Source organism: Dipteris shenzhenensis, chromosome 7 (assembly GCF_047967505.1).
Source record: "Dipteris shenzhenensis isolate YYH24624 ecotype China chromosome 7, Dip_SZ_1.0, whole genome shotgun sequence".
Classification (NCBI taxonomy): Eukaryota; Viridiplantae; Streptophyta; class Polypodiopsida; order Gleicheniales; family Dipteridaceae; genus Dipteris; species Dipteris shenzhenensis.
The window spans coordinates 3880581-3896282 of record NC_141602.1 but is presented as its reverse complement, the minus strand read 5'-3'; the positions used below and the strand labels follow the sequence as shown (position 1 = coordinate 3896282).

General features: G+C 39.1%; 1 pseudogene; it reads left to right on the top strand.

Annotated features, from left to right (window-relative positions):
- Positions 1-14464: 14464 nt before the first annotated feature.
- On the top strand, positions 14465-15169 carry LOC147899832 (uncharacterized; annotated as a pseudogene).
- The last annotated feature ends 533 nt before the right edge of the window (positions 15170-15702 follow it).

Here is a 15702-nt window from a genome sequence, read left to right as displayed (position 1 = left end):
TTTTCATGTATACTTCTACATATAGCAATCTCATCCACAATTCCACTATGAGATGTAGTTGGCCTATGCCACTTTTCTAACATTTTGTTAGCCTCTACCAGTGACAACCTTGATTCACTTTCAACCCAAAGCTCGAATAATGTTCTAGAAAGGCTTGTTCATATGAAGATGCAGGAAGATTAAACACTATGATTATGTCTTTCAAGATAGATCCTTGGCATGAAGACTTGACAACAAGGCTTCCCAATAATTTTTTATCAATTGGTTCCTCGAAAGGGTAAGGAGTGTGTCTATGTGCCATCATGTATTGTAGCAACAACCAGTTACCTTGGATATAGCAATTTAGTGTACCATCGATTAAAGGATTCGACAATTATCCCATGACATCATGAGATCACATCTCATTTGCCAATCATCCCTACTCAAGCAAACTTGCTAGGAGTAGAGGACTACCACATACAATGGACACTGAGAAGACTCACTTCAGAAGAACTTGTGGTACAACCATGAGTCAAAGTGTAAACTCATTCTGTCCTTCTTCTAGTGAGAATCTTTCACAAGGCTACAATAGTGATACCTTGGTTGAAATAATGACATATGCTCCAAAAACCACACAGACACCACCAAGTTCCTCTTCTCCTTTTAGAAAGGTGGAACAAACATCAAAGAGACAAGAATGGGTACCGAAAAGGTGTTATAATTGTGGAAAAATGGGATACACTTAGAGGTACTATACACACCCTTCATCTTCAAAGATTTACTGAGTCAAAGGACCCATAACATCCATGTGAATCACTTGAAACCATCATAAGCATATTTCAATTGTGCAGCAGTGACAAGGCAAACCATTCCTATGTTCCCAATTCATTGTTTCACAGGATTTCCAACTAGTGGTGAGAATATCAACTAGGAATCTTTTAAATGAGAATAATGTGGTACCTTTTGAATTAATGAATGGTCCTATAGCATTCAAAAGAGTGATCTTAAGTCTTGGAGACTTAAATGCTCAAATCCAACCATAGAGTCAAGAAGACAGTCGGGAGGAAGTATTCTTTGATGCTTCAGAGGAATTCCTAGAAGATCATTCTATGACATGTTAAATCAAGTTTGATCACATGTTTTCATGTACAAAGAGATTGTTGTAGTACTCCTTTCCTTTGTTTTTTCTCTTTTTTTAGTTTGAAGAGAAAGTTTTTTAAAAAAACCCCTTTCTTTTTTAGAACAGTGTGTCTTGTGCTTACGAAGGTTCTTTCCATTTTTAGGATGATACAAACAATGATCATGACAAATTTATTTTCCACTTGTGCACAAAGAGATATGCCTAGCACAAACAATCTTTCTCATTGTATCTTGCTTAGCATCTTCCGTCACAAAAAGCTTGAAACTAAAAGTTTAGGATATGAGGTTGATTGTGATTCAGATAGTGAGAGTAGCCTAGCTGATTGGTTCCAATATTTTTTGGAAGATATGTCTCCTACATTTGTATCAACTAAACACGGGTATATGGAAGTAAGTCCCACTAAGTTAGCTCTCATGGTTAAAGTAGAGTTCAAGTTAGAGAAACAACCAAGCCAAAGATGAGTAAAGAGCCTAAAACCAAGCTAGTGATAAATCAACGCACTACCTATTCAAAATTCCACTAAGAATATATAATGAAGTCAGTCAAACTTCTTGAGTGTCTTGCATATGCAAAAGGGAAACTCAATCATGACCCCTTAGAAGTCGACTATTCCAAATATCCACCTATTCAGGAAGTGAATTTGTGTACTAAAGAATCTCTACAAATGATTAACATTGGTGTTCTATTGACATCTACAATATTAGATTAATATATGTCTCCATTCAAATAATTTAAGGATGTTATTGCTTGGTGGTATAAGGATATGACTGGTAATCCTCCTAAGTTGTGTCAACATCGGATTTATGGAGGACAATGCCAAACTTTTCTATTAAAGAACCTATTGTCTTAATCCAAAGTATTCCCTAAAGGTCAAACAAGAGATCAACGAGCTATTGGATGCAGGATTCATCTATCCCATCGACAATAGTGAATCGGTGTCACCAATTGTCATAGTCTTGAGGAAATATCATGAAATTAGTATATGTGTGGATTATCAAAAGTTAAATGCAACAACCAAGAAAGACCATTTTTCACTTTTGTTCATTGACAGTATGCTTAACAATGTGGCTGGTCAATAACTCTACTCTTTTCTTGATGGATTTAGTGGCTACAATCAAGTCAACACACACTCTAATGATCAAGTGAAGACTACATTTGTTACAAAATGGGGTACTTATGCATATCAAGTAATGCCTTTTGGATTATGCAATGTACCAACAACCTTTCAAAGAGTGGTTACCAAACCTTTCATGACTTTCTATTGGATTTGATGGAAATATTCCTTGATGATTTTTGCATGGATATCTTGGAAAAGAACCACCTTGATTGCTTACGGCAATGCTTAATGAGGTGTCAAGTATATAGCATGTCTCTAAACCCAAAGAAGTATATGTAGGGATGTGCTGGCCAAAAATGGGTGTCTACCATATCCTCAAATGTGTGGACATGGTAGGCATGTAGATTACATACTCTTATGTACAACTGACATATTTGCTTGAGATCTAAGCCGATATCTGGATTGAACATTATTTCGTGCTTTAGTCCCAGCACTTGTTCCTTGTGAATGGTCGATTATCAAGGCATTATATCTAGCAACAAAATGATGAGTCGATTAAAATGACATGCTGCAATGAATGCTAGATCTGGTACTTGTTGATCGCATTGATTCCAACCCCACAATTGTTGGGCAAGTCCTATTGATAGTGATGACTTTATGAGGCTGAACTTTGGGAAGTTATACACAATATTGGGATCTTTCTTGTGCAAGTCCTTAAATGTTTTCCAGCTCCATTTTCTTGTCATGGGCACGAATATAAGATCGATGCATCGAAACCTATGAGCATTACAATACATGGTCCATGTAAGAAGATTTTCCTGTAAAAAGCATACATGCCATTTTGGTTGTACTCCCATCTATTCTTCCATTGGTGCGAAGTGGCTTGTTTGACGCTGTTTGAATCAACCATAAACCCTCGCTATCATGTTGGATGATTGTCCACCCAACACCATGTTGCATTGCTTATAAACCTAGCGAGGGTTTGAACATCCATTATGTCAAGCATTATGAGGACTTGTTTTTTCATTTCACCTGTCCAGGTGCATAGATCAGCTTGGGTTTGCAAATCTTGGAAGGTGTACATTTACTTGGTCCATTCCTTTGGTAGTGGTGGTGGTAGTTGTGGTGTGGATGTGTCATCTTCATTCGCTTCTACTAGAAAGTCTTCTGGTAGTTGTGGAAAAAACTGTGCTAGGGCTGAAGCAACTTCTGTGTTGGTGACGAGGGGTTTAAGCATTTGTTGGACATATGAGTGAATATCCCCTCCATCACGAGCTTCTTCGCTCATTGCTTGCTCGGCCTTTTCCTTGCTTTTGTCATGTTGAGGTTGGGAAGATGTTGCTTGTAGGGTTGGCTCTACAATTATGGAAGTACGGGGGAGAGAAGAGTTTATGAGTTTGGTAGTGTAGGTATGTAGTGCTTTGGGAGCTGCTTGTGTATGGTGGGTGATAGGGGTGGTGAAATCTTTGGGAGGAGGTTTTAAGGCGGCAAAAATGGCCCATTCAACCTGTTGTTCTTCTAGAGATTGGCCTTTGAGATAAGAGACATGTGAGGTATCATAGTTATTGGAGTAGGTGGTATATATAGTGCTAAGGCACTCATATATTCAATTGTACAAAATAATTATGCCAAGAGATTTATACTATGTCACCCCTTGATCTAGCAAAAATTGGTGACATTGAACTGCCTCCATCCATCCTTGTGTCTACATCCAAATTTGGTTTTCAAAAATCTGATCTTGCAAATATGGGTAATCCATCAAGTCAGCAAGATTTGATAGCTCATTACAAGTTCAAAGGGTGGGAAGTCATTCAATTCTTGAATGCATCAACACCATGAATGAAAATTGAAGACTATCATATGGATGGAGAGTTGGTAGATCTTAGTTTGATCCTTGACATAAATCATCTCAGAAAAAAGGCATGGCAAAAATGGGATGTGTGAAATAGGAGTGTTTTTCTAGGAGGGTGGTGAATTGCAAGGGAGGTAGAGGCTTTGTGAAGTCTACTAAATGTCTTACAAAAGAAGTTGCAATGGCATTGAAGAAGTTAGTGTCTGGTCCACTGTTTGGTGTTCTAGAGCTAAGGTTACTATGCTTAATGATGCTGCCATGATCATTCTATGCTCGTTCTTGAGTTTCTCATTTGGAGAGACTGGAATCCTAGGAATTTTCTCCAATTCCCTTATTTGTTGTTCCCTTTGGCTAAGTAGTTTTTCCTTTGCTGGAATGCTTGCTCTAGTTGTGTTGTGCAGCGATGTAGATCCATATTTTTTTGATATGCTTGTTGTATATGTTCTTTGGTTATCATATCTTTTGTCCTTATGAGTTCTTCCTTTTCTTCCTCTAGCCTTGGGATTGTTGATGCATCTACTTCTTTGTCTTTTCTATTTTTCTCCTTTCCTTCCCTTAAGTTGATGTGCAAGTTGTTGCACTTGGTCTTGAAGTACTTTGTCTTTTGTCAGTGCTACTTCTAAAGCCTTTTCCATTTCATCTTAATTTTTTATTTTGGTTTGGAGCTACTGTAATTAACTTTGGTTTCTTTTAAAAATCTATAATCCAACCGTTTGAAAATGAATTAAGGTCTTTAGGAAGTTTTGCTTTCTCTCTCTCTCTCTCTCTCTCTCTCTCTCTCTCTCTCTCTCTCTCTCTCTCTGTGCTACGTCTGAATGCTATACCTTATATTGTTCTTATGTCGCATCATCCTTATAGTTATTCGAGGATGTGGTGGCCATAGCTTCTAATGCCTTGAAGGCATTGTCTTCTTGTCCCTATTCTTTTGCCCTTTCTCTCATGGTTTGCATTAACATTGAGGCTAGCAATACGCTGTTAATCCTATCAGTGTTGATGCCTTGGGGGTTGGAACATGATGATGTAACTCTAGCTTTAGTTCCTTCTAAGTATATTGCTCTTCTTATACTTTTGATTTTCTTTTTTCCTTTTTCTTTTCCCTTCTCGCCTCTCCTGCGGCTTTGTCCTTTCTATGTTGCTCGGCTATTTCTTTCCATTGTTGTGCTACTTCTTCCATTTATTGTTTCTTTAATTCTTCTACCATCTTTGCTATGTCTGCTTCTTCTTTTTCTTTTCCTTGACTTCTTGTGGTAAGTAGTTTTTCCTTTTGCTGGAAAGCTTGCTCTAGTTGTGTTGTGCAATGATGTAGATCCATATTTTTTTGATACGCTTGTTGTATATGTTCTTTGGTTATCATATCTTTTGTCCTTATGAGTTCTTCCTTTTCTTCCTCTAGCCTTTGGATTGTTGATGCATCTACTTCGTTATCTTTTCTATTTTTCTCCTTTGCTTCCCTTAAGTTGATGCACAAGTTGTTGCACTTGGTCTTGAAGTACTTTCTCTTTTGTCAGTGCTACTTCTAAAGCCTTTTCCATTTCATCTTAATTTTTTATTTTGGTTTGGAGCTATTGTAATTGACTTTGGTTTCTTTTAAAAATCTATAATCCAACCATTTGAAAATGAATCAAGGTCTTTAGGAAGTTTCTCTCTCTCTCTCTCTCTCTCTCTCTCTCTCTCTCTCTCTCTCTCTCTGCTACATCTGAATGCTATGCCTTATATTGTTCTTATGTCACATCATCCTTATAGTTATTCGAGGATGTGGTGGCCATAGCTTCTAATGCCTTGAAGGCATTGTCTTCTTGTCCCTATTCTTTTGCCCTTGCTCTCATGGTTTGCATTAACGTTGAGGCTAGCAATACATTGTTAATCCTATCAGTGTTGATGCCTTGGGGGTTGGAACATGATGGTGTAACTCTAGCTATGGTTCCTTCTAAGTATATTGCTCTTCTTATACTTTTGATTTTCCCTTTTCTTTTTTCTTTTCCCTTCTCGCCTCTCCTATGGCTTTGTCTTTCCTATGTTGCTCAGCTATTTCTTTCCATTGTTGTGCTACTTCTTCCATTTATTTTTTTTTTAATTCTTCTACCATCTTTGCTATGTCTACTTCTTCTTTTTCTTTTCCTTGACTTCTTGTGGCAATCTTCTTTGCAGAAGGATCAACCTTAACTTTCTTTAGTTTTGATTCTGGTGCTAGTTCCTATAGCTCAATCCGGCCTTTGTCCGCAAAACCAAAGTTCTTTTTGTCTAATCTCCATGGCGCCAAGTGTCAGATCAATGGCATGAGGATCATGGGGTGTTGTATTTGGTTATTGTGCTGAGCACACACTTTATCCAATTTCTGGAAAAAGTAGTCTACCCAGTTCGTGACATGCTGTGTTGGCTTGTGTAGTCTCAACAATTGGTTGCTGGAATGATATTATGATGATTCTAAGGCTCAACCCTTGTGAGTAAACTTGAGGACCATGGCCTCTTTTTGAAGATGCAGTGAGATATCGATAAACTTTATTCCTCTCCTTTGTTTGTGGCTCTCATAGTTCATGGCCCCTTCTAGTTTGTTCCCCAACTTTCTTAGGTCCACATATGACTCAGCAACAATGTTCATGCCAAATGCATTTCTCACAACATCTACATTAATTGTGAGGACCTTTTCTTGTTCTTCATCTAAAATTACTTTGGTTTGCTTGGTATTTCTATTGTAATTCTTGACAAATTGTACTACATGATGCATGTCCAACTTGCATGGTACTTTATATCTCATCTTGCCTAAACCATAGGCATCTAGGTAGGGTATAACTTTAGGATCCAATAATGCATTGTAACACTCGGAAGTGTGTAAGTAACCTTGAATTTGGTGTTTAGGTTTAGTATATAGCTGGAGTGCACACCATGCCCCCCAAGTGTTCCACCCATTCCTATCCTAAAGACGAGTGATTTGTGCTCATTATTCCTCTCTCCATATTGGGGCTGGAAACACTTGTTTTCGAACTAGCCTTCCTTTTTTGAGGCTTGGCACTTTGTTGTAGATGGTTCACCTATTTCTTGATGTGGCATTGGGGTTATTTTGCCTTCCCTTCTTTTTGCATAGCCTTCCTCATTTGCCTCTCTATGGCTTCTTAGGCAGAGACCCTGATTGCTTCTTCCACTTCTTGGGCTTCATCATCTCCTAACTCATCCGACATGTGTGATTTTGTTTGTGAGTGCCCACTTGTAAACTCTGTGCCTTCTTTGGTGAGGGAGGTGAATTAGACATGAAGTAGATAGTCTTTAATATCGAAAGACATCTTGTGAAGTGGCATTTTGGAGGGTTGTGAGGGATTGGAAGGTGATTGTCATTAATTAATTTTCAATGGATTCTTTGGTAGCATCAGGTAATGCAGTGCCCGTTGCAATTGATCGCTTGAACCCTTTAGTGACCAAACGGGCCTTGTACCTAGGCACATCATCACTTGTGACCTTCATTCTATAGATCCATTTACATGGCAATGCTTTCTTTCCATGTGGCAAAGAAACCAAGTCCCAAGTCTTATTCTTCATAAGTGAACTCATCTCTGATTGCATAGCATACTCCCACTTGTGTTGATCCTCGTGCATCATAGCCTCTCTGTAGCAAGAAGGCTCCCCGCAATCAGTAAGCATCACATAGTCTACCCCTGGAACAAAGCTATTAGGCGGTCTAGACACTCTAGATGATCTTCTCAAGGGCATTTCAGCTTGCTATCCCACCTGCATATCAGCCACATTTGGCTCATCATTTCCACCAATAGATGATCCATCATCTACCCTTGATTGTATACCTATGGGAGTATTTGGTGGTACCATTTCTTGCACATTTGGTGCATGGACAGCTTGCTGTCTATCAACATATGTAGGTGGATTCACATCCTGGAAAGTGATTCTTCTCATTTCCACATCCCTCATGGGTGCCTTATGCATCTTCTTCTCATTGAAGACTACATCATGGCTGTGTATGATCTTCTTTGCTTCTAGATCCTAGAGGCAATAGCCCATCTCTCCACTTTCACCATAACCCATAAAGATGCATTTCCTAGACTTAGGATTTAGCTTCTTTCGAAGCTCTTTCGGCACATGTGCATATGCCTCACACCCAAATATATGCAAATGAGAGTAAGAGGGCTTCTTGCCACTCCGGTGATCTATTGATCACATGCACTGCAGTCTTCATTGCCTCACCCCAAAAACCACCAGAAAGACTTGCATTGGGAAGCATGCATTGCAACCTTTCTCGAATGGTACGGTTCATCTTTTATGCAACTGGATTTTGCTCTGGAGTATGAGGGGATGTGAGTTCCCTCTTAATCCCACGTGTATCACAAAAATGCTGAAAGTCATGAGAGAGATACTCTCCACCATTGTCAGTCCGTAGGCATTTAAGCATTCTACCTAATTGATTCTCAACCAAGGCCAGCCATTTCTGAAATACCTAGAACACATCACTCTTCTGAGCTATAGCATAAGCCCACACTTTCCTAGTTGCATCATCAATGAATTTCACACAGTATTTAGCCCTGCCTAATGACTGTGTAGACATGGGACCACATACGTTTGAATGATAGTGCTCACAAAATTCAAAATTAGAGAAACTCAAATGCGATACATAACCCAAACGGCATAAGAGTTTCATCCCATTGTGGCTCATATGACCCAATCAGCAATGCCATAAAGAAGTGTTTGGCTGCTCGATTATTGCAACAACATGATCAAATACCCTTGATACATGTAAGGGATACAAAGTCCCACACTTGGCACCCTTAGCCAAAAGCATAGAGCCCTTCTGAATTTTCCAACTCTGAAAGCCAAAAGTGGTGTGAAAACCAGCATCCTCTAGCTGACCCATTGAAATAAGACTCTTGGTCAACTTAGGAACATGTCTCACATGTTTCAAAATAAATACAGACCCATTTGCAAAAGAAAACTTTATGTCACCTGCTCTGACTATGTCACATGCATAGTCATTTCCAAGATGCACATGACCTGTCTTTCCACTGTCATAAGTGGAGAACCATTCCCTATGGGGAGTAACATCGAATGAAGCACCAGAATCCAAAATCCAATCCTGGGAATATGCATCATCTGAAGTGGGAAGCAACTCTGTAGATAAACTAGACATGAAGAGAATGTCATTGTCACTATCATGTGTGAGTGCATTGATCTCCTCAATCTTCACTTTTCCTTTGGCCTCCCTTGGACTATCTTCCTTCTGATTTGCATCCCAATTTGCATTCTTTTTCTTATCCTTTTGCTCTCTTTTTAGCTTGTAGTAATCCTTTTTTATATGGCCCTTCTTGCCACAGTGGTAACACTCAATGTTCTATGCCCTGGATTTGCTACGAAACTTCCCTCTTTGTTGGGACTTCCCCCTAAATTGTGATATTCCCCTTTGCACATTTAAGGCTGCATCCTGCTTGTTGCCATCCATAGACTTGCATCTAATCTCCTCACCCAACAAGCTACCCACAACATCATCAAATTTTAGTACTCCACCAGGTGCAGAGTTACTGATAGCTGTACGGAAGATATCCCATGAGGATGGCAATGAACAAAAGAGAAATATTGCCTTAGCCTCCGCATCAAAATTCATCTTTTGAGCCTCAAGCTGGCTGAAAATAATATTGAATTCATTCAAGTGAGAAGCAATGGAGACCCCTTCCTTCATCTGCAACTCAAACAACCTCTTTATGAAGTAAACTTTACTAGAGGTAGTTTCCTTTTCATAAGTGGCACACAGTTTCTTCCACAAATCTTCCGTAGTCTGCTCATTTACTATTGTGAAATAAACTGACTCTGCAAGATGAAGTCTAATAGTAGATTTTGCGAATGCATCCAACTCATTTCAATCATCCTCAGACATATTTGTAGGCTTAGCTTCAATCCCTGCCAAGGGTTTAATCTACTTCTTTTGAATAAGCACATCCCTTATTTGTTCTTTCCACAAAGAAAAGTTTGTCCCATCAAACTTTTTAATGCTAAAAAACTCCTTTTCAGACATGGAAGAGGATGCCATAATGCAAATAAAGCAAAATCCCAAATGCTAGTGCTTGTAAGAGAGAATCACACCAAATACCAGGTGCATGCAAATATGTATGCCACAATAGAGTGAAATATCATTAAAACTCAAAGCTCAAAGCATCAAAAGATGCAAATAACTCATGTGCATGTACTATGCATCCATATGAGCAAATCTGGCCCAAAAGAAAATGCCAACTGCAATGGCAATCCAAAATGCCAATAAGTGCCAAATGACTCAAGCATAAACACTGTCCACTGGCATATGCATCAATAATATCTCATCCAAGAGAGCATAGCACTATCAGTGCATCACCTGCAATGTGTCAAAGCTGTCCCTCAGCATAAAATAGCATCCATGTGCAAAGCGTCCATAAAAATAGCATCCCACAAGGCAATTTGTGCCTATCAGCGCATCCAATAAGGACCACAATGCATCCAAATGGACTATAAATCATCCACTGCAACCCAATGCACACCACAAATGAGTTCACACTACTCAAACTGCAACCAGAGTGATTTGCATAAGGTATGCTCAAGAAATCATGGTCCCACACTAATGACCGCTACTAAAAATAGAACTTGAGATGCCTCAAAACATGGGCACCATTGCATAATCGGACTCAGCAAGAAAATCTGCAAATATCTCTCTTGGGCTGGAACTCCAAAATCCCAACCGATGAGTGAGAGATGGGAGTCAACACTTATCCACTGCCATGTGGCATTAATCTAAGATTTCAAAACCTTAGAATGAAAAATGCATAACAGAGAGACCAAATCGAATACATAGAGATCTATAACTTTGAAAATACTCCACTGAATCGCACAAGAACTAATAGATAGGGATTTTTGGGCATCCGAAATGCAATGGAATAGACAGTTTTGGAAACCATGGTCTCAATCACTAGGTCCAATACACGGGCTGGAAAACGTTTTTGGAAACAGAGCTATTTGTAAACTCCACCAGAGTGCAAATGATGAGCAACATAGAAGTTTTAGGACCTCCTGAGTCCACCGAAGCTGACAGATCTGCAAATGGTTGCTCCAAACTTGAGTTCCAACACTCGGGCAGAAAAACGTAGGAACTGACACAGTGAGTCAGAAATCCAATGAAATGATCCCAGATTCAAGAATGAAGTTGTTTCCAAGCTCCTGAATTGAATGGACACCAAAAGCAAGCAATAGTTGCCTCTACAAGTTAATACGGAGTCTCTGTCATCGAACGGAACAGGGAAAAGCTTAAAAAACGACTTTTTCTTTGAAAATACTTAACATGCTCTCAAAACCACTTCGCAAAACCAAAGTGACTTTTCCAAAGGTTTCTCCAAGGTCTCTACAGACTCAGATGCAAGTAAAGTCACCCACAAAGCTTCCCACAGAGCTTCTCCTTCCTCCCACAGAGCTACTGAGCTTCTAAGCATTTACGCATGCTTAGCTAGATCACCAGGGCTCTGATACCAATTGAGAGTGCTCTCAACGGAAGCAAGAACGAAAGAGGGAGAGAGAGAGAGAGATAGAGAGCCACACAAGTTTTGGTGGATGCAAAACACCCTAATCTTCTTTTTCATTCATTTATATATGTGTTTGAGTATTGTACATAACCGGGGTAAAGGCACAATGACCTTTAACCCCCACACTTTGAATCCCATTGACAACTATTAGTCTCCCCATTTGAGTACATGAACCCATAGGTTATGCAAAACGAGTAGGTTCTTTTGGACCCCATATACCACCCCAACCCTTGTACAAAGCTTCAGAATGGGAAAATCTCTTTACTCATCAACCCAAGCTAAGCATGCCTATATGGAAGCATTCGTCTTGCACTGCCACTTTGGCAAGTGCCTTTGAACTTGTTATGACTCTTTGGAATCAATTGCCATGGTGGGAAGGTGAGAGCAACAAATTTCACACAAGGCATCCCCAGTCTACCCCTCCTTGAATCATCGAAAAATCTTGATTAGATTTAAATCTAGTTCTAGCACTTCCTTTCCAAGCAATTCCAATTCTAGGCTTCCTTTCGATGATTTAACAAATATTTATTGGCAATTGTGTACCGCATCACTTTTTGGTTGGAGATATCCTTTATTCTTTGGTTCAAGCTAGAAAATAAAATCCCTCTCTTTGCACTCTAATTTTGGAATGAAAGAATTCAAGGTGGGTAGTGTTAGGACATGAAGACAAATCTCTCTTGCTCCAACGCATCGTTGTTTCTTTACTCAAGGTTGGAAACCAAAAGCCTTCAAAGCATTGAAATAAGAAGAGAGTATAAATTCTTAAAATTTTTTACTTCCATGTTAAGCATGATAAAATATATGGTTTTAGAGAACAATTGAGTCCTTAAAGGATTTTGATACATCTTCAATGTGTGTATGTGTGCATGTACACACATGCATGCATACACCTATGTCTGTGCCTATGCGCGTGCATGCAGGGGGGAGAGAGAGAGAGAGAGAGAGCGATCACTACAAGCACTATTAACATTGACAAGAAAGAATTTGTTCATAGATATTTAAGAAGCATTGAATTCGATGAGTAGCAAGACCTTTATCATTAAAAATGATGTTTTTACTATTACGAGTCTAAGATTGACTTATTGACAATATGTCGTGTATAATCATTGGTACCTTGGAAATCTTCACTACAATTTTTTGGCATGGGTTCCATATTTCTTATATGGGGAGCATCTTCTCATATTCCTCCCCTACAATGGGTATTGGAGGCTCAAGTTGGTCCTTTAGCTCCTTGCATAGATATCTTCATGAAGGTATAAAGTGTTTTGTTACTTTTGTAAAGTGAGATTGTATCTAGTCCCCAAAAATATAATCACCATCTATGATGGTGTCATGGACTCAATATAGAGGTGATGCACAATATAGAGTGATAGAAGTAGCTACATTAACTACTCTAACAATAATATCCTTATGTACTTGTGACCACCATACCCTATTCACAAAAACATATATCGTTTTTGTCGTTAGACTTCCATCCTCGTCCAAATATGGTTTGCTTGCCATAGAAGAAATATGGAACCCATGCCTTCCTTTGCAAGCAATTCCAACTCTAGGCTTCCTTTTGATGATTTCACAAATATTTATTGGCAATTGTGTACCGCACAACTTTCTAGTTGAAGATATCCTTTATTCTTTGGTTGAAGCTAGAAAATAAAATCCCTCTCTTTGCACTCTACTTTTGGAATGAAAGAATTCAAGGCGGGTAGTGTTAGGACATGAAAACCAAATCTCTCTTGCTCCAATGCATCATTGTTTCTTTACTCAGGATTGGAAACCAAAAGCCTTCAAAGCATTTAAATAAGAAGAGAGTGTATAAATGCATAAATTTTTTTGCTTCCATATTAAGCATGATAAAATCTATGGTTTTAGACAACAATGGAGTCCTTAAACGGTTTTCATACATCTTCAATGTGTGTGTGTGTGTGCACGCACACACACGCATGCATACACCTATGTCTGTGCCTATCCACATGCATGTAGGGGGGAGAGAGAGAGAGAGAGATGGAGAGAGAGAGGGACAGAGACAAAGATCACTACAAGCACTATTAACATTGACAAGAAAGAATTTGTTCGTAGATGTTTGAGAAGCATTGAATTCGATGAGTAGCAAGACCTTTATCTATAAAAATGATTTATTTACTATTACCATTCTAAGGTGTCAATGACCTATAGGCAATATGTGGTGTATAATCATTGGCATCTTGGAGATGTTGCAGATCATAGGAGTCGACTGTCAGTCATCTTGTTCAAGGTGCCTATTGTGAAGGCCAATCAATATAGAGGTGATGCACAATACAAAGTGATAGAAGCAGCTACATTAAGTACCCTAAGAATAATATCCTTATGTACTTGTGACCACCATACCCACTTCACAAAAACATATATCGTTTTTGTCATTAGCCTTGAATACCATGAACTAGCTTTGCTTAACATAATAAAGCATGTACCTATTTAGTCTATCCAAAAGAAGCTCACCTACATCTTTTGGTGTGAACTCCAACGATACAAAGTGCTAAGAGTTTTGTTTATGAATTGGGATGGATTTCATCCCAAATCACTGGCGGTTGAGTGTTACTCTATAGAATGCTTGCTTGAGATTATGATCTATGCATGTTTCCCATTTTTTGAACCATTATATCAATTCCTATCCCCAAACATGACATCCTCCTTTAAAAGAAAGGACAATATTTCTATATGGAAGCATTCGTCTTGCACTACTACTTTTGCAAGTACCTTTGAACTTGTTATGACTCTTTGAAATCAATTGCCATGGTGGGAAGGTGAGAGCAACAAATTTCACACTGCCCTTGTGAGGCAAAATTTTTGGTAATGCAGAATTGTTGCTGTTCGCCCTTGTGAGGTAGAACTCTATTACTTGCAGTCACAGTTTTTGACTTTGCAAAATGTATGAGAATCTATCAACTATTGTTAGTGAGAAGCTTGAGAAGGATAACTTCCAAGCATGGAAGTTCAGGATGACAAACTTCCTTATGGGAAAGGAAGTATGGCCATTTATCAATGGCGATGAGTAAGAATCAACTTTGGGTGCTGCTCCTACTGTTGCAGATTTGAAGACCTTTGAAGAGTGGCATGAAAAGGCCAGGAAGGTATATTGGTTGTCAGTCAGTGTTTCAGGCTCAATGATTGTGCATATACAGGATGCAGAGATGGTAAAGGATGCATGGGATACATTGGTGAAGATGTACAACACCAATACCACTGTGCAAAAGTTGCAGCTCAAATAGAACTTGCATAATGTGCAGAGGAATAAGCTGAACATAAGTGAGTATTCCATGAAGGTTACAGGCCTTGCAAATTGTATTGGCTCCATTGGGGCACTTGTTGATGATGAGGACTTAGTTTTTGTGAGCTTGAATGGTCTTGGGAGAGAATATGCACAATTTCAGACATCCATTGGAGTCCATGAGACCTTTCCTGATTTTTAGAAACTTGTTGCTCTCTTGTTGAGTGAAGAGCAAAGGAATGGTGGTTCAGCCACAGGAAGTTCTCAAGAGTCTGCATTCTACTCAAATCAGGATAAAGGTAGAGGAAGAGGAAGAGGCCGTTTTGGTGGCCATTCAAGAAATCAAAACCAACAACAACAATAGGAAAACCAGTCCTATGGAGGAGGATGTGGTAACTCTTGAGGCAAGGGGAGCCAAAGAGGATGAGGTTCATGGCAAAGGAATCAACAAGTAGATAGCAACAGAGAGTGCTATTATTGTGGGAAGCATGGACATAAAGAGAAGACCTACTATAAAAAGCAAAATGACATAAAAAATGAAAAGTTGCAACAAAGCAACTATGCATCATCCAGTGGGCATGCTAATGACAAAAATGAGCGCCTTTTTGTGATGCAGCACATGGTTTATGCCATGATAGAAAATGCCATAGATTGCAAAAAAAAATGTATGGTTTGTTGATTCATGTGCTTCTAACCACATGAACAGTCATGGCGAGTGGTTCACTGATGTCAAAAACCTAGAAAAGCTAGGTTATGTTGAAATAGGTGATGATAATGCTCATCCGATTGCATAGGTTGGTAAGGTGCCACTGGCTATGCAGAATGGAAGAACAAAGTACTTATCAGATGTACTTCATGTTCCAAACATCACCAAGAACTTGGTCTCAGTTGGCCAAA